Here is a 23,406-nt window from a genome sequence, read left to right as displayed (position 1 = left end):
CAATGGTCAATATTTAAAAACTAATATTTCAGTTCAAGACTGATTGAGGATTATTAATATCATGCAAGATGGCTCTCATCAGGCACATGAAAAATCATGGGTGTTTTGTTCAACTTCCCAGACTGCAGTAAAGGAACATTGATCCAGTAAGCATGCATTCTTGGAGTACATTTATCTATTCACTGTCCCGCTGGCACTGTCGTCTGTACCAACTGCCAAGTAAATATGTTTTGCACCTAGGAGTAGTTTGTGTTTTAAGGGCCTTGTTTAAAAAAAATATATATATTCCTGTAGGCCTACTAGTCTTTCAGTTCTATGCAGGGCCACTAGAATAATGTGGCAGAAAAGATCAAAATATGCGGCAGGGTTGACCAATTAATGTGGAAAAAAGAGTCCAGTTATGCATTTACAATGCCAATAGATCCAACTCAAGTAAATGCGAGACCTACTGCACTGCAAATGATTGTTCTCTTTTCCTACCTTCAAGCTCACATTCAGTTATAGGGAAAAAAGGTTGATGCGTAAAAAATATATTAATGTCAAAAAGTAATTCAATTAGTTGCGCTGATCGATTTAGTGCTGCAGTGGACAATGATGCTTTAGGAATTCAGCAGTCCAGCGTCAAGTTAATTTCAAAACGCTTTTTTCTTACCAGACCACAGGAGAAGGCGGTCTGATTGTGCAAGCAAGTCAAAATGGCAGTGCATTTTGAAACACCAAGACTTTAGCTCTCCTGCATTCTGGTGGCCCAATACTGCTGGTCTGTGCAGGATTAACACTTGTAGTGCCAAATGAACAGTAGCAAAAATTAAAAGCATCTTTTAATCCCACTGAGTTAATGTTTTCCCCCAGGCACGTTCAAATAGATAGCTGAAGTTCACGTTTATCCACTGTGGACTAACTAATCAACTGGGTGAATTTGGTCACAAGAATCACTCTTGGCAGCCTGAAAATTTTGTCCAGGTATACCATCTTGCGCAAAATTGTGTGCTTCACAAAGTCGCCATGAACAAAAATGAACCGGAATTTTGTGAAGAATGCGGTCACAGCTGAACCTACTCGTTCTGCGGCTTCTTCCGCAGAGCGGCTTAGCTCCACAGTACTTTCTGGCTATCTTCTTGTATAGGACTGGCTTCCGGCCACTGGTCCTTAGTAGCAACTGTTGCAAACTGCTCAGTGTCTGCAACTCAAGGACAACCAGTGTGACATTCAGTGATGTGTCTATTACCCAACAGGTATTCAAAATTATGGTTAGGTTCAGTTATGGACTAAAGCCACGTCCACACAGAATTATGCTCAGTGATCATTGTTTAATCCTCTAAGTCACCACTCTTTCAGGGTTAACATGGTCACATCAGACAACTGAAAGATTTGAAAATCTTGCAGTACGTGGTTGATCATTTTCAACCACTTCCTTTCAAACACCACATCCTGCAGGCATGCCCTGCAGTTCCTTTCAGCAGCAATAAGCGATCTGCGTCGGAGTGTTAAGGAATTCAGAGAGAACCCCCCACAAAACGTCTGACTACAGCAGATGTAGAAGAGGTCTGGCCTAATCTCTTCAATGCCATCAGACAGAGCTTAAGAAACACTTTAGAACTGCTGTTTTTGATCACTTTGAGCTGGCACCTTGCAAAATACATACTGCTCGAATATTTATATCCAGAGTGCTTTTGCCAGGAACATAAAGGAAAACTGAATTTATTCTGAATTTACTTAACTTGTAGAAACCTTAGTAAACTATCTGCAAGGTACTCTATCATTTGTGACCTAAGTGTATTACTGTCTGCTGACAGGCAAAGTTTTGTTTTCTTGTACAAATAATGTTCCTTATAGCCTTGTGCAGGAGGTGGCAACTGCCATAAAATCTCATCTTTTCTCTCATCTTCAAGAGTCCGTCAGACCTCCATGATCTTTGCGCTGGTGCAAGTAGGCTCCAGATATGTCAGAATATCTCTACATGGAACTGCTGAGGTTCTGGAGCCTCGTCTGGAACATATCCCGCTTCTACCCATGAAGGTCATCTTACATTAGCCCAGTGCTTAATTTGAGCTGGTGATTTCTGGTACTACATGGTGGCGCTGTTTGTCAAGTTTATAGAGGAGCGTAACAGTAGTTTATTAATTCAATAATCATTAAGGACTAGTGCTGGGCACCCAAGCATTTCTTACCGCTTTAGGGTCCTGGAACAGTCTGAACTGTCACACTTGTAGGAGGACGAGGCAATGCCGTCAGGAACAGCACGTGGTCCAAGCTGCAGTGGCCTCCTGATGGGGGCCTTGGCACTTATTATTATATATATTTTTTTTTTAACAAATGAAGCACTACTTTAGCCTCATATGGTCAAGAAACCAGCATCATGTACATTGCCTCTGACTCTATAATCCAGAGAAGCAAAAGGCAACTTGCCAGAGTTCTCAACAAAGGTGGAGAAGACAGACACACGTTCAGAGGACTATGCCTTTCAAAACGAGCATGCCAATCAGACAATTACCTAACAGAGACAGCAAATTTCATACAATATTATGATGAAGTTGTATAGATAGGGTCTATAGTCCGACACATATATTGCTTCTGATGGTTGTATCAAAAGATTTGCAAAACGTATTGTAAGACTGATGTATAAAGTGAGATTAGAGTGGGTGAAGTAAACCCATTCACTCTCAAGAAATTCCACAAGGTAAACGCCACCTTTGGCAATCCTCCTGATGTGCAAGTTTGAGATGGTTTTACAAACAAAGGATCCAATATGCCTTGTGAAAAGAGTGAACATCTCAAAGAGTTAACATCTCAAAGTGTGATTGTGAAATAAAGTTATGACCTGAAAATCTGTACTGTGCACAGAGTCAGATAACTCAAATAACCTTTAATTAATAAAGAAAATGATGCTGCAAAGAACAAGTTACTTACCTTCGGTAACGCTTTTTCTGGTGGATACACTAGCTACCTGTGGATTCCTCACCTTATGAATTCGTCCTCGCGCCAGCATCCAACGGAAAGTCTTCTTCCTAGCTGTCCACGTCGACGGGGACGTCATAAGGGCACGGCTCCACGTGACTCCGTCTGACGTCACCGTGCCAATAAGAGGTCCTCTTCGGCGTGCTGACGTCAGTTTCACCCCATTTTTTACATGCCTTTGAGGCGAACAGGTGAGAACCGACCCATAAAAAAACGTAAAGAAAAATACATATATTTCTTTTGAATATATGCAATTATAAGAAGTGTTCTTGTGTATAAGTATCAGATTACACACATATATACATATATATATACATAAATACATATAAACTTTTGCAAGATATATGTGCAATCAGGCAGGCAACGGGGAGGCGGGAGGGACAGTGAGGAATCCAAATGTAGCTAGTGTATCCACCAGAAAAAGCGTTACCGAAGGTAAGTAACTTGTTCTTCTGATGGATACAACTACCTGTGGATTCCTCACCTTATGAATAGAGTCCCAAAGCCGTACCGCACTCGGTGGTGGGTGCCCGCCTGACTACACCAAGAAATCCTGCAATACCGAGCGTGCAAAATGGCCACCCCTCCTCACCTCAGAATCGTAACAGTAATGTTTTGCGAAGGTATGGAGGGACACCCAAGTAGCCGCCTTACAAATGTCCACTAATGGAACCCCTCTTGCGAAGGCCAAAGTGGCCGGCTTAGCCCTAGCGGAATGGGCCCTAATACCCTCAGGGAGAACTTTCTTCGCCAGTGAGTAACAAACTTTTATACACAGGATGACCCAACTGGAGATTGTTAGTTTCTGGACCGCTCTGCCCTTCCGCTGTCCAACATACCCCACGAACAGCTGATCATCCAGACGAAAGTATTTTGTTCTCTCCAAGTAGAAACTAAGAGCCCTTTTAGGGTCCAATCGATGGAGCCTCTCTTCATCTTTAGAGTGGTGTGGAGGAGGGTAGAAAGAGGGAAGGGTAATAGTCTGACCCATATGAAAAGGAGTGACAACTTTTGGCAGAAAAGCTGCCCTGGTTTTCAGCACCACTTTATCAGGGAAAAACATGGTAAAGGGGGGTTTAACAGAAAGGGCTTGAAGCTCCCCAACCCTTCTAGCAGAGGTAATTGCAATCAAGAAAACAGTAAGAGCTTAATGGGCGTGAATACATGGGCTTGAAAGGAGAACCCATCAGAAATGTCAAAACCAGATTTAGATCCCACTGAGGCATGTGAAAGGGCTTGGGAGGAAACTTATTAACTAATCCCTTAATGAACCTATTTACAATCGGAGATTTGAATAAAGAAGGCTGGTCCAGAAGACAAAGAAAGGCCGACAGAGCAGCTAAATAGCCTTTAACTGTAGCTACCGCACAGCCTTTCTTTGCTAAATCAAGAGCAAACAAAAGAACATCTGAAAGGTGGGCCTTTAAGGGATCTTTTTGATTCTCTCCGCAACAAACCACAAATTTTGCCCACCTACCGGCATAAATGGATTTAGTGGAGTGTCACTTGGACGATAGAATAACATCCGGTGGGAGAGAAAAGGAACTCAGGTTGCCCCGTTCAATCTCCAGGCATGAAGGTGCAGGCTCTGGAGGTGGGGGTGTAGAACCTGCCCCTGTGAGAGGAGGTCTTCCCTGACAGAGATGGAGCAGAGGGCACTGAGAGAGTTGAAGAAGGTCTGTGTACCACACCCTTCTCAGTCAGTCCAGTGCCACCAAAATGACTTGGGCCTGGTCTTGACGAACCTTCCTCAGAACCAGAGGAATCAAGGGTATGGGGGGAAACGCGTAAAGCAACTGGCCACTCCAGGACATCTGAAACGCATCCCCCAACGCTCCTTGCAACGGATACTGGAGGCTGCAAAACAACTGACAGTGTGCCTTCTCCCGAGTGGCGAATAGATCCACCCAAGGCGAACCCCACATCCCGAAGATGAAGAGGACCAGGTCCGGATGGAGAAGCCACTTGTGATCTACTGAGTAGTGATGACTGAGACCGTCCGCACGTACATTCAGAGCTCCGGCCAAATGATTTGCTATTAAGCAAATCTGATGGTCCTGAACCCAGGACCAGAGTCGCAGAGCCTCTCTGCAGAGAAGGTACGACCCTACCCTTCCCTGCTTGTTTATGTACCACATCGCGGTAGTGTTGTCCGTCAGGACCTGAACCGACTGACCGCGAAGGGAAGGGAGGAAGGCCTTGAGCGCCAAACGTATTGCCAGCAACTCCAACAGATTTATGTGCAACATCTGTTCCGCTGGAGACCAATAACCCTTGATCTCCAGGTCCCACAGATGAGCTCCCCACCCTAGAGTGGAAGCATCCGATACCACTGTGGCCACCGGCGGTGGCCGTGAAAATGGTTTTCCTTGGGAAAGGTTGCCATCCACCGTCCACCAATGAAGGTCCGCTGCAGTGTCCCTGGAGATCCTTATCGAATCCTCGAGATCTCCTTTGTGCTGGAACCACTGCCTACGGAGGCACCACTGAAGAGCCCTCATATGCCAGCATGCGTGAGTGACCAACAGAATGCAAGAAGCAAACAGACCTAGCAGGCGTAAGACTTTGGGGACTGGAACTGCTGCCCCATTCTGAAACATTGGAATCAGCGCCTGACCCGAAACCGATGAGGCCCGAAACAATGTTGTGTCCAGTACTGCCCCTATGAACAGGAGGCGTTGAGAGGGCTTCAGGTGAGATTTGGGTACGTTTACCAAAAAACCCAGATCGAACAACAACTGGGTTGTCATCCGCAGATGAGACAAGCTCTGGAGACTTGGCTTTGATCAACCAATCATCCAGGTAGGGAAATACAGCTACTCCCTTCCTTCCGAGATGTGCTGCAACCACTGCCATCACTTTCGTAAAAACTCGAGGTGCTGAAGTAAGTCCAAACGGAAGGACCGCAAACTGGTAGTGTTGCAACCCCACCACAAACCGGAGATACTTCCTGTGCGACTTGATTATCAGAATATGAAAGTACGCATCCTGCAAGTCGACAGACACCATGCAGTCTCCTTCATTCAACGCCAATAGCACCTGCGCTAGGGTCAGCATTTTGAATTTCTCCTGTTTCAGGAACAAATTCAAAATCCTCAAGTCCAGGATCGGTCTTAGACGACCGTCCGCTTTGGGAATCAGGAAATATCTTGAATAACACCCCTGACCCCTTTCCTGCACCAACTCTATTGCGCCCTTTGATAACATGGCCAGAACTTCCTGCTGTAACAACAGAAGATGGTCTTCTGAACAAAATGAAGGACGGGGGGGAAGGGAGGAGGGGACTCCTGAAAAGGGGAGAGCATATCCTTTTTCCACAATCCTTAACACCCAAGAGTCTGTTGTCATCGACTCCCACTTGCGGAGAAAAAGACTCAGCCTTCCCCCTACAGGAGAGGTATGAACGATAAAGTGGGGAAAACTAGTGCTGCTTCTGCTGTTGTCCACCAGAGGAAGAGGATGATGATGAAGGCTGCTGGACTGCCCCTCTAGCTCTACCCTTACCCCTACCCCGCCCTCTAAAGGAACGATGGGGCAGGATTGGCAGGTTGTTGGGCCAAGTACTGGGACCTCCGAAAGGCAGAACCACGTGCAAACCCCCTGAATCTGCGAAAAGGTCTATAAGATGTAGCAGTGGTAGTCTGTAAGCCCAAAGACTTAACTGTTGCCCGACTGTCTTTAAACCTCTCAAGGGCAGAATCCGCCTTCTCTCCAAACAACTTCTCACCATCGAATGGTAGATCCAACAAGGTGGTTTGAACGTCCGAGGAAAACCCAGAGGACCTCAACCTGGCGTGCCTCCTAGGAGCCACAGATGTCCCCATGGCCCTGGCTACCGAATCAGTCGTGTCCAGGCCAGACTGTATAATCTGTTGTGCAGCCGCCTGCGCATCCGAAAAAAAAAAGAGACCCAAAGGACCTCTGTACCTCCTGCGGTAGATCTCTGACCATCTCCTTAGCAGAGTCCATAAGGGCGTGGACATACCTGCCCAGCACACAGGTAGAATTTGCAGCCTTGAGCGTCATGCTCCAGGATGAAAAGATCTTCTTAGAAGACTTCTCCATCCTCTTGGACTCCCTATCAGTTGGAACCACAGGGAATGTTCCAGGAGCAGACTTCGCGGAGCAAGACGCCTGGACTACTAAACTTTCAGGAGTCGGATGGCGTGACAGGAAACCCGGATCCCCGGGTGCGCCCCTATGCCTCCTCACTATTGCCCTGTTCACTGCCGGAGTCATAACCGGATTCCTCCACAGATCCAGAATGGGCTCAGTCAACGCCTCGTTGAAGGGCAGCAAAGGATCGGCACTGGACGTAGAGGGGTGCAACTCCTTAGTCAGCAGGTTGGTTTTCACCTCCGCCACAGACAAGGGCAAGTCTAGAAATTCTACTGCTCTCCTGATCACTGTATGAAAGGATGCTCCCTCTTCTGTAAACTCACACGGAGATGCAATGTCCCACTCTGGGGAAGTATCCAGGCCGCTTGCAGACCCCAAACCTTGGTACTCATCACAAGGCCCAATCTCACCCTCTTCCAACTGCCTGTACTCTTCCTCTTCCAGGAGTTGTAATGCCTTTCTTCGAGACCTAAGGCGTGTTTCCAAAGCCGGCGTCGATAACGAATCCACTGACGCCGAAGACTTCGAATCCCGGTAGAGCACAAGAAGAGATGGATGACTCCTAGCATCACCCGGCGCCGACACGGACTCCAAAGACGTCTTCTGCGGAGTCGGCTGGCAGGAAGGCGATGGGGCCGGCCAGGAAGGAGACATCATAGACGTCGAATGACGTGGCGATGGCATCAGCTGACGTGATGATGGAGCCACAGACCCAGCTGGTGAAGATCTTCCACGAGGAGACAACCTCGGCGCCGATCCGACACCTTCAGCAGGGCAAAACGGCATAAACGGAGCCGCCTTATACAGCGCCGGAGAGCCCCAATCAAAACGCCAATGGCCCGTGGGACCCACCGGTGCACTAGCAGGAGCCATGGACTAGAAAATGGCATACATTGCATTAAAAAATGCAGCCGGATCTGCTCCTGGAGCCGGGAAAGCAGGATATTGAAGAGTAGAGGACTGTCCTTGAGCCTGCTGCACATCAGGCTCCTGCGACGCCGGTGAAAACTGAGGGCTATGATGAGTCACCTCATAGACCGACGGCACCGGAGATATCTCCGGACTCCTGGGTTGAGGCGTCACAGTAGGGCTCATCTCCCATGTCTTTTGGCATCGAGAAGACGGAGACCTCGACCGGCTCCGCTCAGACCGGCACCGAGAGACATGACGGCGTCGTGAATCATGGTGACGCCGCTTCTTATGCTTCTTTGGTGAAGCATGGGAGGAATCTCTCTTATGGCCCTTCTTCTTGGCTTTCGCCATGAAAAGCTTAGCCTCTCGCTCTTTTAGAGCCCTAGGGTTCATACTCTGGCACAACCTATACCTTTTGACGTCGTGCTCAGAGCTAAGGCACCAGATACAATCCAAATGTGGATCGGTCACTGACATCCAACCTCGACATTGCCTACAGGGCTTAAAACCGGACTTCTTTGGAGGAGGCATTGTAACCACCAAAAACGCAACAGTAATCAACGAGCCAGGAAGAAAAACTGTTGGTGTCGAAGGCACGGAAAAAAGGAAAACTGATGTCAGCACGCCGACGAGGACCTCTTATTGGCACGGTGACATCAGACGGAGTCACGTGGAGCCGTGCCATTATGACGTCCTCGTCGACATGGACAGCTAGGAAGAGGACTTTCCGTTGGATGCTGGCGCAAGGACGAATTCATAAGGGGAGGAATCCACAGGTAGTTGTATCCATCAGAAGAATTCATTTAGCAGCTGCGCAAACAGACGTACTTTGGCTGAAGAGGTGTGCAATTACATCTATCCAAACCGAGTAGAACTTACATAGGTAAACAAAGAAATACAATTAACTCTGTTTGTCTTACAATTTGTCATAGTGATTACATAAAGCTGCAAGACCTTTATAAAGGTAGTTCAATGGTGATGTGTTACTGGAAGTACTAAGAACAAGTTAACAAAATTAAAAATGGATTGTCTGTTCTTGCTCACTTCCTTGCTCACAGTGGCCAGTGTATTCACGGTTGAAATATTTACATGTCGTCCAACAGGAAGCTTCTAGATAAAATGTTTTCTTTTTCTTTAGCACTTTTATATCCGGTAGAATGAGTGAGGTGTTCATTGACGCATCCCTGTTTTTAACTGAACAAACCTAAAAATTACCTCATATCGAAGTGAAGCTATGCTAATGAGAAAATCCAGAGTCCTTTGGCTGGAGCTATTGCTCTGTTCTTTCATTTAATAGTTGTTACAATGTAGTGCATATTAACAAGCATTGTCAAATCCAAATGTCTGGCCTATAAAATCTACTGGCTTTGCTAATGGTTTCAACCATGCTATACAGCATCACGGCTGCTATGCAACATGGCTTAAAAAATGTAAAACAAAAATACCAGTGTGGCAAGAGAGAAAGAAGAACGTGGACAGAGTTAGAGACAGACAGGACACAGATGGAAAACACATCCACTCTTACGGAGTTCTTAAACAAAAATTAATTTCCAAAAAAGGAGCGGGTGAAGCTTAAGACAGCTAATCAAAGAGAAGGTAAATAGGTCATGTTCCACCAGAGGTCAAACACAATACTGACAAAACACCTTCAAATAAGAAGCACCAAATGAGTGACAGGAAATCCAACCAATGGTATAGAATGGTCAGCTCAAAGTCACTATCTCCTTGGTAAACCACCAATATATCTTAAAGACTCGAACGAAAGTGGTGAACGTTTGTATGAATTGCAAGTCTCCCTGTAGCCAAAACATGAATTGTAGGGTTCTAACATTTAGTCATTTCTTTCATGTTGGCCCCAAAAACATGTAGGATGTCATACTATTCACCGGATTTTGAATGAGAGAAATAAAGCAATATTGAACACATAAAAGTTATAGGAATCAGCTGCTGGAGGAGATAAAACCTTTAATGTGGCTTTTAGCTCGGGACTTGGAGCTGAAAATTTTTGCCATGGTGTTTGCTGAAGGATTTGGGGGTCTTCAAACTAGTCAATAAATTAGATACACCTTACTGGAATTCTGGAACCCGCTAGGCTAAAAAGAGGGTTGTGCAGAATTTATTAAAAAAAAAAAAAAAAAATACATTAAAAAAAATTCAATATCCAGAGGTCTTTTAGTTTTTTGCCTGGAATACTTAAAAGAAATAGGAAGAGGAGTGTGAATTTGTCAAATTAATGACTTGGGGAGCTGCCAAACATTTGCGAAAGAACACACTTCTCCAATGGTTATGCTCAGGAGTGAAGAAAAAGTGGTCTTGTGAGATAGATGCTCCATCTTGTCATTGGCCCAGGACCTTCCACTTGCTTCCTCTGCACCCACACCCCCCTTTTGCTCCGATCTCTCAGGGTATACTTAGCGAGAAGGTTGTAGCAGCCCTGACAGCTCTTGCATGGCCCTTTGCCTTCTGAGATCCTCCTCTAGGTCAGATGCCGATATTTCCAGAACAGGTGTCTCCAACATTTCCTTCTCCTCCGATTTTCCCAGACCAGCATCAGCTAATTTTGTCACAGTTTTAACACCTCAAGGTTGATGGAGTCAGCTTATAAAGGAATGGCTTCTAATGAGTTTGATTTAAGTATTCCAGCAGTGGCAGTAGGCTTTTAGAGACTGGTGTAGTTGCAGGGGTATTGATCCTTGTTGGAAATTGGGTTGCTGGTTGAGAGGGCTGAAATCCTACTCCAGCAGTAACCATATGTCATATCAGGATAAAGTTGCAAGCAAATCCCAAATGAACCTGTGCTTAACCCTCTAGTAGGTTGGCACAAGCAGTAACACTTGACTGAGAGACAATGTGTAAAGTATTTTTGCATCACACAAACAGTAATAAAGTGGAACCACAACAAAAAGAGTCAAATGTAATAAATATTTGAGACCTAAACCACAAAAATCTAATCACTATAACTTGAGATATGGAATTTTAAAAGATTTATTTAAAGATAATGCCTAAACGCACCAAGGGCCAACTGTGGTTATCTAGTTATGCTGGACCGGGAAGTCACAAGTTCAGGCCGACAGCAAAGAAGCACGGACCAGAAACAGGGACCAAGTTAGGCTCGCTGGGCAAAAGTACCTTACATCCTTGGTTTGCATACTCTGATAGCCTATGTCGAGGATGTGAATTCTTTCTCTTCTGCCTTGTTATATTCAGGACATGCTAGCGGTAGGCAGTGTCCCATATACCCAACAAGAATTGGCAGTCATTTTTACTTTCATTTTCTGATTGTATATTGTAAGAAATTGGATTATTATTGGGGGGAGGGGGGGCGGGGGTAACCACCTCGAGGAATAATCACAAACTTTTGCCATTGTGAACAAGCAAAGCCACTAAATTACAGTGGGCTTAAACCTCTGGTAATCCTAGCACAGAGCATACAGGCTTAACTTACTGCATAAGTACTTTGCACATTTCCCTAACAAAACAGCAATAAAGTCAAAATGCAAAACAATAAAAATTCCAAACCAAATTAAAATGTATTCATAAGGTGATTTTTAATAAACAAAATGACACCACTTCTAAACAACCAGCGGGCATGGGGGTGGCGCACTTAAAAGGCTCGCAGGGTGTCATGCGGGGGCCACAGCAGGGTCCAATCCAGGTCTACTTGCCACTGGTCACGTGGGTAGTTCCAGGAAAAAATATTCTTGTAGCTTGTTGGGTCTCTTCAGCTTGAACAGGTCAGCCTGATGACCCTTGGAGTCAACTTCTTTGTCCTGAGTACGAGAGTGAGCAGGTGCAGTCCTTCAGGGCTCCTCTCAGGTCACAGGCATCAGGTCCAGTCCTCTCCTAATCTTTTGCAGGTCCAGGAAGTGTTCTTAAACGGATGCCAGGAAATGCCACATTTATGCCTAGCACAATTTAGTGGGTGGGAATGACTCCTGAGCACAATTTAACGAATAGAGTACCCATTTTCAAGTTGGTGAAAATCTTTGGTAACACTAAACCTGGGAGGGGGGGATTGGATCTGTGTGTAGTGTAACATCGCAATTCTAGTGTTCTACCGCATCCAACATTAAAAGGCAACCACTGTACCCATAATAAACTGGTAGAGTTAAAAAAACAAAACAAAAAAAAGTCATTCAGCAACCACACAGTGGAACAATAAGAATTATCTTGGTATCTTGTTCTCTCTCCCCTCTGAAGTGTGTCCCAAGAATGATATGTTAACCCAACAGACCTGTTTAGCAGGATTTGCCACTGTAGTGTCAAAAAGCATGCCCACAGCTGCCGCTTTGCATACTCTGTGGATTTCCGAAGAGTCATCCCTACCCATTCAATCAGCCTACTGTTTGCTCCTGGAAGGCATTTCCCAACCTATTAAAGGTTAAAAACTGGGAGCTGGCAGATGCTTATGTTAAGTAGCCTTTTGATAGTTCAGGCAGGTAAGGGGTAAACTTCTAAAAGTCACCTTTCCTTCATATTTATTGAAAATCAGACCACTATTGAATTTGAGTTTTAACTACTATTAAAAATAGTTGTTTTAGTTAGGTTTCTAGCGGGTCTCCTTCCTGAGATACAGTATTACCAATTTCAACCTGTACTCTGGTTTTCTACATAGGACAGTTAGGCCTTCCACAGTGAAAATAGATTTTCAGTGCTAGTCCCTGTAAGGACATGTTAACAATTACATCCTATAAGTCATTTTATTCCACGCTCCTTGTCTTGTAGGTTACAATGCCTACATAGGGGTGACTTAGTAATGTTTAAAAAGGAGGCTTTTAACCGGTCAAAGGGGTTTATTTTGACAAGTCGAACTGCAGTTTTTACACTGCTACAATCAGGCTACACTGGTAGGCCTGAAGCCATGTTTGCACTGCCACTGTGTGGATGGCACAATAGGTTGTGGTCACACTGTACTTCTTGAAAATCTATAACAGTGGCATGCCCAAAATTATGTGGTTTGGAGACGGTGTTACCCTCAAAGTCCATGTGGCAATATATTCCTAGAGGCAGGTTTCAAAACAGGATTTCAAAGTGCAGTCAATGAGGACAGTCTCAACACAGGAGTCTGAGATCAGAAATTTAGGGAAACCAAAATTGCAAGCAATCCGGCTTTTGAAACCCTGTGAGAGACTTCAAAGGGAAGGAAATACATTTCCTTCCCCTTGAAGCCTGGGAGGCTCTGTGATTGTCAGCAAGGGGGTGGTGGGGGGGGGGATCGGGGGGGGTTCAGGGGTTGAAGGGGAAGGGATTCCCCTTTCAGCCCTGACCGGGGGGGGTGGAGGGGTAGGGGGGCGGCACTCAGGGGGAGCGCTAGCGCTTCCCCCGAGGGCCGGTAGCAGGACGTAATGGTTACGTCCATGGTGCCACACGGGCGCTGCCTTGGACGTAACCATTACGTCCATAGCGGGGAAGGGGTTAAAGAACAATATGTTATGCAAAATAAGCAACGCAAATCTAGGGCCGGTAGCAGGACGTAATGGTTACGTCCATGGCGCCACACGGGCGCTGCCTTGGACGTAACCATTACGTCCATGGCGGGGAAGGGGTTAAAGAATAATATGTTATGCAAAATAAGCAATGCAAATCTGGGGGGGGGGGTTAGGGGGGTGGCCCTCAGGGGGGAGCGCTAGCGCTTCCCCCGAGGGCCGGTAGCAGGACGTAATGGTTACGTCCATGGCGCCACACAGGCGCTGCCTTGGACGTAACCATTACGTCCATGGCGGGGAAGGGGTTAAAGAACAATATGTTATGCAAAATAAGCAACGCAAATCTGGCTGCATTTAAGGGCAAACAAGAAATATGAACTCTATTATAGGGCATTCAGTTTAGTCACCATGGAGCGGAGGTCTATCTGAGGCATACTTAAACCACAAAAACATACTTAAACATTATAATGATCATGATTCAACTGCAATTGCTCTTTGTCAGTGCACATGAGTAATTCCAAATGTAAAGCGACCAATATTAATCTATTATTATGTTCAATGTAGAACTTTCCTTCAGGTGCTGCAGTCCGCTAGTGGCAGTTAACTTTCTTGCAAGTCTCTGGTATAGGGTACGAAGTTTACCCAAGCCTGGAAGTTGAGTATGCCAATTAGGACTATGACAATTCGAACATGTTTTAAAGGGGAGCCAAGACATTTTACCACTGGTTAGCAGAGGAAAGTGCACAGAGTTTTAAAGCCAGCAAAACAGAACAGGGCAAAAATCTGGGGGTTACACCACAAAAAAAAGATGGCTTTTTCGTACGGAGATTATAAAGTAGGTCTAGTGGAGGCACACGGACATTGTTATTGATGACTTGAAACAACCAAGACTGGACTCTAGACATTTAGCATAAATGCTACTTTAGGTTACTTAAAAAAAAAAAAAAAAAAAAAAATACATAATCAGCTGTAGTAAACGACGCAGGGCATTCTTTTGCCTGGCACATAGGAAATATAAAGAGCAGTCAGTTTTACAAGCACGAACATGAAGATCTGCACATAAAAACTTCTCCAAATGCTGAATATGTCACATGTAGTTTACATTTTAGACTGTCAGTGAATGAGACCATTTTTAGGGTTGAGCCTGCGATAGCATGCGCTCACTTGCGAGACGCTGTTCTATTCAGTAAAGGCATTTCAGCTGGCCCATGCTTACCATTTGTTGGTTGCAGTTTCAGTCTTCTTTCTCTGCTTTCTGATTGGCCAGTGGCAGCCTAACGTCACTTCTGTTTGTGTCTGTGGAGCAGGGACAAAGCACAGATTAATCAAACGTAATCAATGCCCATCTACTGCTCCCAATATAATTAAGGTACTATTTGTACTCTGTGCAAGGTCTGAGTGTCCACCCCCTGCAGCTCCTTTACACCATCTGTCCTTCCACCTTCTCTAGATACAAATAATAAGAGAAACATCTGAAAGACATTTCTAGAGTCTAAGTTTCAACATCAGACCCGCCGCCACCCTATATCTGTTTCAATCTCCTGGAAACACTCTAAAGGCATCACAGTTCATGCCAAACTTATTCGTACAAGTCTTTCAAACTTTAGCAATATTTTCAATTTTGTCAGTAAATGTATAGCGAAACAGCAATCTCACCTAACCTCTGCGGTTGAAATTAAGTAAGGAGGTTATATAAAATGTAGAACATTTCCCGTTGAAGACCGGACACAAATACTCTGTATGCAAATATGCTGCAAAGTGTGTTTGCCTTTACGTGTATCTGGATTTTTCAGCGGCACAGTTATTATAGCTGGTTACAGGAAAACCTGCTGCTTGTGCTCAAATAAAGCACACAATGACGCCACAGACTGTGATGCAAGGAACTATCATCAGGTTGAAATTTCATTAGTAATTAATGTTAGTTTGTGTTAGTCAGCCAGCAACTCTGATGGTGGGACAATGAAAGTGGTATTCTATTGTGATTAACATGACAGATTTAAATTAGGATGCTAAATGGCAACATTTCATTGTTTGCTGCAGACAGGGGAAGGGAAGAAGGTAAATAGAAGTACTTTAGTTATATGCAGGGCCACTGGAATTATGTAACAGGAGAGGACCAAACTATGCAGAAGAGTTAACCAATTTTTGTACCAAGAAAAGTCCTATTATGTATGCACTTACAACACCAATAGCTCTAGCAAATGCGGGACCTATTTATTGCATTACAAATACTTGTTGTAGCTTGTGTGAATTATACATTTTGTAGTCAAGGACAGATTCAGTGTGAAAACATGTAACAGGCGACAAAGAATAACACATCGTGCTTTGTATCTAGGCCAATTTCTTAACACGTCACAGTTTGAAAATACAGGTGCCAGCTGAACATTTTCAGACGTGTGATTCTGTATGGAGAGTAAATGTAGGTTAGTCACTCAAACAAGAAGTTGAAATAAGCATGCTGTTAGATCTTAATATAGGCACCTTCAGTTAGTATTCTTCAAAGCATTTGGATATTACGCAGATTGCGAGAACACAGCAGGCAACCGAGGTGGAGTTACAGTCAAACTATGAAGGCCTACCTTAAAAGCATATTCTAAAGTACTTTTAAAACAAGACACCTTTTGAATGGTTTGTGGCAGCACAAAGATATGAGATTAAGAGAAGGTTATGAAGGTTGATGGTTTTCTATAATCTAAATTATATTGTTTTCATGTGTATTCAATCCTCTTTTAGGCGAAAAATAAAAGTTAAATGTTCTATTTCATATTTTGTGATTCCAACGCAAAGGGTATATATTCTAAATGCTTTGAAGTGATTTCATGGTTGGTTAAAAATGCATATCCAACGAAGGGTTTATCTTTAAGTATTTCAAATCCGTACTCACATTACCATAAAAATAGGGGGTTTACTTTAATAAACAATGACTGAGATACAATCAAATGTGATTATTTTGTCGATGTTTCCGCTGTGTGCATGTGAGAAACATCCAAGAGTGTTACCTTTGGTGTAAAACCGATGTAAAGATTCCAGGAAATGAAGACTATCACGAGAAACACCCAGAAAGATTTAGTCACACTGAGAAGTAGCAGATAGATATTGGAGAGATGGATGATGACGACTGGATTGCGGCGTTACAACACCCCAAGCAGGTAGCGATTAAAGCCTGCTATAAATTAACACAACTTAAAATCCTATGTAGAGTCTACTAAACTGGGGCACATTTATATACAACAGGGAAAATATCTGATCCCTCCTGCTTATGACAATGTGATCGATTGGGGGACCTTCTTCCACAATATTTAGGACAGCCCGTCCTTGACGATTTTCTGGGAGAAGGGACATTATAGGCTAGAGGTAAATACTAGAGTGGAGATTGAGAGGAAGGCGCCTCAGGCTTCATTGGGAATACGGACCGACTGACGTCACTTCACAGCAATAGATACGTATTAATCTAGGGTTCCTCCTGGCAAAGAGGAAGATTGCACACAGATGGGGAGTTGCTGAGTCTCAAAAGATAGGAGACTGGGAAAAGGAAATGGACTTGAGCTATGAACAAGAAAAAGGAATACATAAAGGCAGAGGATGTCCTGAGAAATTTGACAAAGTATGAAAAGGCTGGACTTGCAGTATATGAACAAAAGGATTGTTGGTGACTGGGGAGGGTGGAAGGAGAGATGTTGGGGGAGAGAGTAAGTGGATTTTAATTTGTTGTTGCTGTAAGTTATATGATTCAAAATTAATAAAATGCTTTATTAAAAAAGAGGATTCCGGGAAATGAGCGATATTCTCTAGTAAGCAACTAAATTAAGAAATGTGTATTCCTAGAGCAAATTTAGATATGCAAGATAACTCTGCTCATTACAAATTCACCCCTCACCCATAACCTACAAAGGGCCAACGTTTCACTGCACTCTCACCAAGCCAGTGAACATCAAACCAGTAACCAACGTCATAAAACCCACATTTACCATATGTGATCCTTACTCCAATTAAAAGGCTACTAAAGAGTAAATTGAACCAGTGCATTAATGAAAAAAAAACATCAACCACCTAAGCAATATACTGCTCATACAGTCCAGTACATAGAACATCTCACTAGTGCTTCTCAATGCAAGATCTGTACTGTCATAGTTCGCAATGGTAACACTCCCATACTACTTTAGAAGTGTTTCCAAACTGAATGTTCCAAAGCCCACCCCACGCCTAGCTTGATTGTTTTGTAAATCGTTTTATATTAATAGATTGCACATGCATTTAGGGGGTGAACTGATCCTGCTACTCCCATTCGATGTGAGCTAGTTCAGCATTACGGGATATAAATACAGATGTCCTTTTGTTCACCCACAATGGGACATCAGCTATAGCATTACAGATCATGCATTTCAGAACAAAAAACGACCAATAGTAACAATGCTAACCTTGAAAATGACACTGCTGGGTGAGGCGTTTTTTTGGACACAATCAAATATGGCAATATGACAACATCTATTATGGCATGCGTTATTGCAGGTTTCACAACAGAAGTAACCAATAAGCACATAACAGAGGAGTGCATACAAGTTGAAAGTGATCATTACTTCCATTAATGATTCAAAGAGCAGGATGAACTAGTATTAACATGAACATCAACATCACGGCTGCCAATAGTTAGGATTATCCTTCCAGCTCCATCACGGACAAGTATGGCCATAATTCGACGCCACACTTAGGCAGCTTCAGACTAGCACCTCTCCTGACCTTTTTGAAGCAGTCTCTTCACAATGGTTCCACGTTATAACCTCACTGCACCATTTTGACCAACTGGGTCCAGCTGCACTTTTCCAACTCACAGAGATCCATCGCTTGGCCAAGACAAGCAAAAGCACAGGATCTATAAATCTACTGGCTAACCTGTTGGCCTTAGTCCTTGGAAACAACCCTAATACACATGCTGCCAATGTATTGGGAGTGTTCCTCTCCATACCTCTTTGAATAAACTGTATCACGCTTGCCCAGCTGCAAGACAAACCCAGACAGCTCCCCCCCAACCCCATGTGGGTGGAAGAAGTCAGCCCAACAAATGTAACATCAAGAGCAGCCTGTATTCACCTCAGAGAACATACTGCTTATCCTCCTAGGGGTAATATACACCCTATGCAGATAATATTGTATTCATCTGAACCAAGGGTTCCAGGATATTCTGGGTGTATGTTGTAATATAGTAGACCATTCGTCATCGGTCAGTGGGGAATTTTATATAGTGTACATGTGAAGATAAAAAATTACCTTTAGCTAATGAGACCAGTGATCTGTACTGAACAGTGAGTGCTATGCCTTTAAGATCCAGTGTATACAAGTTGATTGGATAGGAATAAACAGCAAGTTCTAGACTACCTGGTTTCCACCACTTGCGAACAAAAGCAGCTACTGCCAATACATAAAAAAATGTCCATCTAGGATCCCATATTCTTGAGTTAGCCCTCAGAAACCAGCAAAGCCGACCCCCTATATACAAGTGTCCCACTGATATAAGACCTTTCCCCCCTCCAGACCCCCATCCCTCAATCCAATCAATTTTTCCTACAGAGGAGCACCTGCAATGCGGTGATAGGGATTTTACATGCGTAAGGAGGCTTACTGCACGTTCTCTGTAGCGCTCTTGTCTACCCAAAATGCAACCTTTATTAAAGAATATTCCATTTTCCCTTGGAGGGATGTGACAACAGGCGGTAAGCATTGACTGTGCAGTCATTCAGTGCCCCCCAATCGCTAGCATCCCTCAAATTAAATGACCACTGCAGTTGTGCCACCATATAATAAACCCCTAGATCCCAGACTGCTAGACCACCTTCATCTATAGGAAGTCGCATCTTTGCCAGAGTTATCCTGCATCTACTATTTTCTCCTATCAACCACGTTGAACATCCCATTCAGTTTCTGGATTATCTGCATGGGGATCTGTATGGACAGAGCAGAAAAAAAATATAGCAATATAGCAAAGTAAACCATTTTGGAAAGCACAATTCTCCCCACAACTGAAAGAGGGAGAGCTAGCTAGAATGTGATAGGTTGTTTGAGGGATAACATTAGTGTTCTTTGAATTAATGCCTGCATGCTTCTCACTATCACAGCATGCCCATCCCCAAAAAGTAAATCTGCCCCTTTCTGCGCATAGAAGTGATGCCAATTACATCATATGAAATCCTTTTCTGCCACATACCCGCCAACTGCACAAACTATCACATTCCTGTGTGTAACATCACCTTACGTAGAACAAAGCCTTCAATTGGCAAGTCATTTAACTGCTATATCCATGAAGATCTCACAATTACCAATTAATGAACTTTTAAGCTGCTCTCCATTCAAGCCCAACTCTTACACAAATCTAAACTGCCATTTCCACAGCCTAGCCATAGCAACAAACAAGGACCTTACATATGGACAACCCACCACCTACAAATGGACATGTCCCCACACCAATCCTTTATGGTAGGTTTTCAGAGAACAATTAACAACTCCTAAATTATATTTTCCACCAACTTATTTTTTGTAATCAAATTATTTTTATTGACGTTTTGAAGAATAGAAAAACCCAGCAAACACCAGTCACCAATTAAGTATTATTAGTTCAATCATTCCGAAGTGGTTAGCACTTTGCAATACATTTGTATTATGTAACAACCACAGCTCCACATTTTTTAGAGTCAAATATTGGACTACAGGTCCAGGGGAAGTATGGAATCACAACCCTAATATGTGTAAAACAACATGAAGTGCCAACACATACAAACAAACTGAAAAATATAAAATTGACAGCAAAAAGCAAAAGAGGTTAAATGAAACAGCTAATTAAAGTAAAAGGGGAGGTTAATTTCTCATTGCACCCCATTTACATTGAAACCTCAACTATTTGCCCAAACTGTAAGACTTTGGGGGTTATTCTAACTTTGGAGGAGTGTTAATCCGTCCCAAAAGTGACGGATATACCACCAGCCGTATTACGAGTTCCATAGGATATAATGGACTCGTAATACGGCTGGTGGTAAATCCGTCACTTTTCCGTCACTTTTGGGACGGATTAACACCTCCTCCAAAGTTAGAATAACCCCCTTTGTTTCACACAACCGGCCTCAAGAGATCGGGGTGCAGCAAACTAGACTGGTTTCCATGAGTGACAAAATCCTGAGTCCCTATAATGACTTCCTTCTCGGACTGGCAGCAGGACGGGCAACAGGAGCAGCTATATCAGCAATTTAAGTGTTGCATTGACCCCTTAAAACACACCATCTTAAAATTATACTTCATTGTACTAATTCATGCATTGTGAGCGGTACTGCCCCTCAGCTGTCACTTCCTTCCTTCTTACTTCTCATGGGAAGAAGCATCGCCCATTTCAATGTCAAACTGGAGCTAAGAGCACTTCCTTCCAAATGCAAGTCCCTGGACTCAGACAGGGCAGATCTGCTAGGTTATCACAGCCAGTCTATTAATCAGATGTTAACTAATTTTTTTAGAATTTCCAGTGATTCTGATCGGTTATTGAAGCTGATCTTGGCAATAACAGTCCAACACTAAGCTGAAAACTGAGTTGTTGGCCACAGCAACATATATATTTATTTCTCTGAAGTGTGGATGGCTCTCTCCAGTAATTGTGCATTCTTCAAAGGCCATTTTCGTGCCTTGTGGGAGCAACCAGGGTTTACACACCAACTGAATGCACCTGAAATCAGATAAGTTGACTGGGCTGCGGAACTGACCGTGGAAGGTCAACATGACAAAGCTCAATGAGACTACCCATCCATATATAGCACGATCAGGTCCTCCATTAACACAACCTTCATAGATAAAATAAACAAGATTAAATTGTCTAATATTCCAACCTGCTAACCTGTCATCTACACTGTCACTTAAATTCCCAAATTAGTACACATTTCATGGCGTAACTATGAGAGATCCCCATGGGCATCCTTTACGCACCCTGTTATTCAAGGTCCTTATTGGCCACACAACTGAATCCCTCTTAAAAATTAGACATAATTAACAGAAAATGTCACTTTGATCTAGCACAGTCAGAAAATACCTTCCCACCACACATCATCACTTTCAATAAGTAAAAAAGTAACTATCACATAGGCTGGTTGCTTGCCTGCTCTAGACTGAAGCAGACAAACACACACACCTACTCCTGAACTACCAGTGAGGCATTAAGTCCTACAACAGCACCAAGACCAACTCATTTCAACTATTGGAGAGTGTCGCCCCTTCTACAGTCCACAGCCATAGGCTCTGTCTACTCATACTATTCAGCCTCAAAGTTGCCTTGACATGGCTTACGTCAAAATCCCAACACAACCCATTGGGTATGAAGAAGCAGTGTTTGGCTCTACTCATTCTACACATACCTCACTACAAATATTATACATATTTATTTATTAAAGTGCGTTTTGTACTTTTGTACTTTATTTGGAGCCCACTTCACTATGCTCTTACTTACACTTGTCTGGTGACTCCCTTCAAATGTAATGACTCACTATTATGGTTGAGATTTCTTTCTTCTATGAACTATGAAACTAAGGGTACCTTACTATTCTGCACGACCACCCAACATTAAACTTAAGCACTGTTACCTATACTCATTACTATGGGAGACGGAATAATGGCTGTGCAGAACGCTATTTGGTCTTGGCAAAGGACTCCTACAGTTCATTCCATGTATGTGATATCACTAAATTGTGGTGAAAAATTACTGTTTTACGTTAGTTGTTAGACTAAGGGACATTACTGTGCGTATATTTTCTAACACTGAGGACGTCTAGGTGAAGAGGTCTGACGAAACACATGCTGGCTAGAAGCTCTTCGACGAAGAATACAGAATAAAGACAATTTAATGAAACTTGCTTGGCAAAACAAAATAAAAATAAAAACTTGTCTTTTCAGGCTAAGCAGAGTCTCTGGAATGGCACATAAGTTTCCCTTCTCATCTTTTCCCTTTCTCATCATCAGACTTGCACTCAGCTTGCTAGATTGAAGGAAGAAGTGAAAACGCTCCCTTTCAGTTAACAACTGCATATATAGATTAAAGGCCACCGCTCATCTCTCAGTTAAGACTGTTTACCCTTTTTAATGCACACCAACCGTTCCACCTCTCAGACATAAGTAGGTATCCTATTCTATTGTACCCCCTATCCTTTCCTACAAGAGAAGATCTTTGATGCTTTGAGCAAGGTTTGCACTCCTAAACTAAAATTAAAACTTTCCTGTCGGGGGGGGGGGGAACAGAAGTGTTTACGCTGTTCAGCGATAGAGCAGAGTGAAAATAAATAGCTCATGCCAGTCTGTACCCACAGCGCTTTTTATATCAGCATCTTCACAAAACAAGGCATTCATTGTATACAACAAGCAGGAAGAGCAGATACCAATATGAATGATCCTTTTATTAAGGAACAGCTAGGTGAAATCCACTAATTTAGCTTTAAACGAGATAACTTTGAGATAGGCTCCTTACAACCTGAAAGGTGCATAAGGAAGTCCAAAACATAGCTTGAAAGTGGTACTTAAGTGTGCGCTACAGCATCTTTGCCAGTAACCTTGATTCCTTCCCCCACCACCATTAAACTTATTGTACCTGTAATTATTTCCAGCTACCTGCTAATTTACGTTAGAAAACTGAAGAAAAAGAAAACGTAAGAGTGATGTGGTAAAGATGCCTCAGTGGTCCTTATGCAACCATGGAAAATGGGTTCCACACGCTCCTCAGATGGACAGTAAGAGAATCAACTGGAGTGCAGTGGGCCCCACAAAAACCTAATTTCCCTCTCTGTCTGCTGCATCTCACGATAGATATGCAATCCTAAAGAAAGTAAAAAAGGTGCAATTTCTGAGCGTATTTATGAATTTAAGATACAATCAGAAGACTTAATATTTGTGTGTTAAGTAAAACAAAGTAATCGTCTAAGTCTGCTGTAATATAGTAACTTAGGACCCGATTACGATCTTGGCAAATGGGGTTACT

At 43.4% G+C, this 23,406-nt stretch overlaps 1 protein-coding gene across 1 annotated transcript in view; it reads right to left on the bottom strand.

The window, feature by feature from the left end:
• The window catches only part of RAB9A (RAB9A, member RAS oncogene family), a 146,331-nt gene that overhangs the window by 40,667 nt on the left and 82,258 nt on the right, over positions 1 to 23,406 (bottom strand). The window contains exon 2 of the mRNA XM_069204714.1: positions 14,632 to 14,711. The gene's annotated coding sequence lies outside the window, so the exon portion shown is untranslated. The remainder of the gene's footprint in view (positions 1 to 14,631; positions 14,712 to 23,406) is intronic.

Source organism: Pleurodeles waltl, chromosome 8 (genome assembly GCF_031143425.1).
Source record: "Pleurodeles waltl isolate 20211129_DDA chromosome 8, aPleWal1.hap1.20221129, whole genome shotgun sequence".
In the NCBI taxonomy this organism is placed as follows: domain Eukaryota; kingdom Metazoa; phylum Chordata; class Amphibia; order Caudata; family Salamandridae; genus Pleurodeles; species Pleurodeles waltl.
The sequence above is the reverse complement of the archived record's forward strand: the minus strand, read 5'-3'. Positions and strand labels throughout refer to the sequence as shown.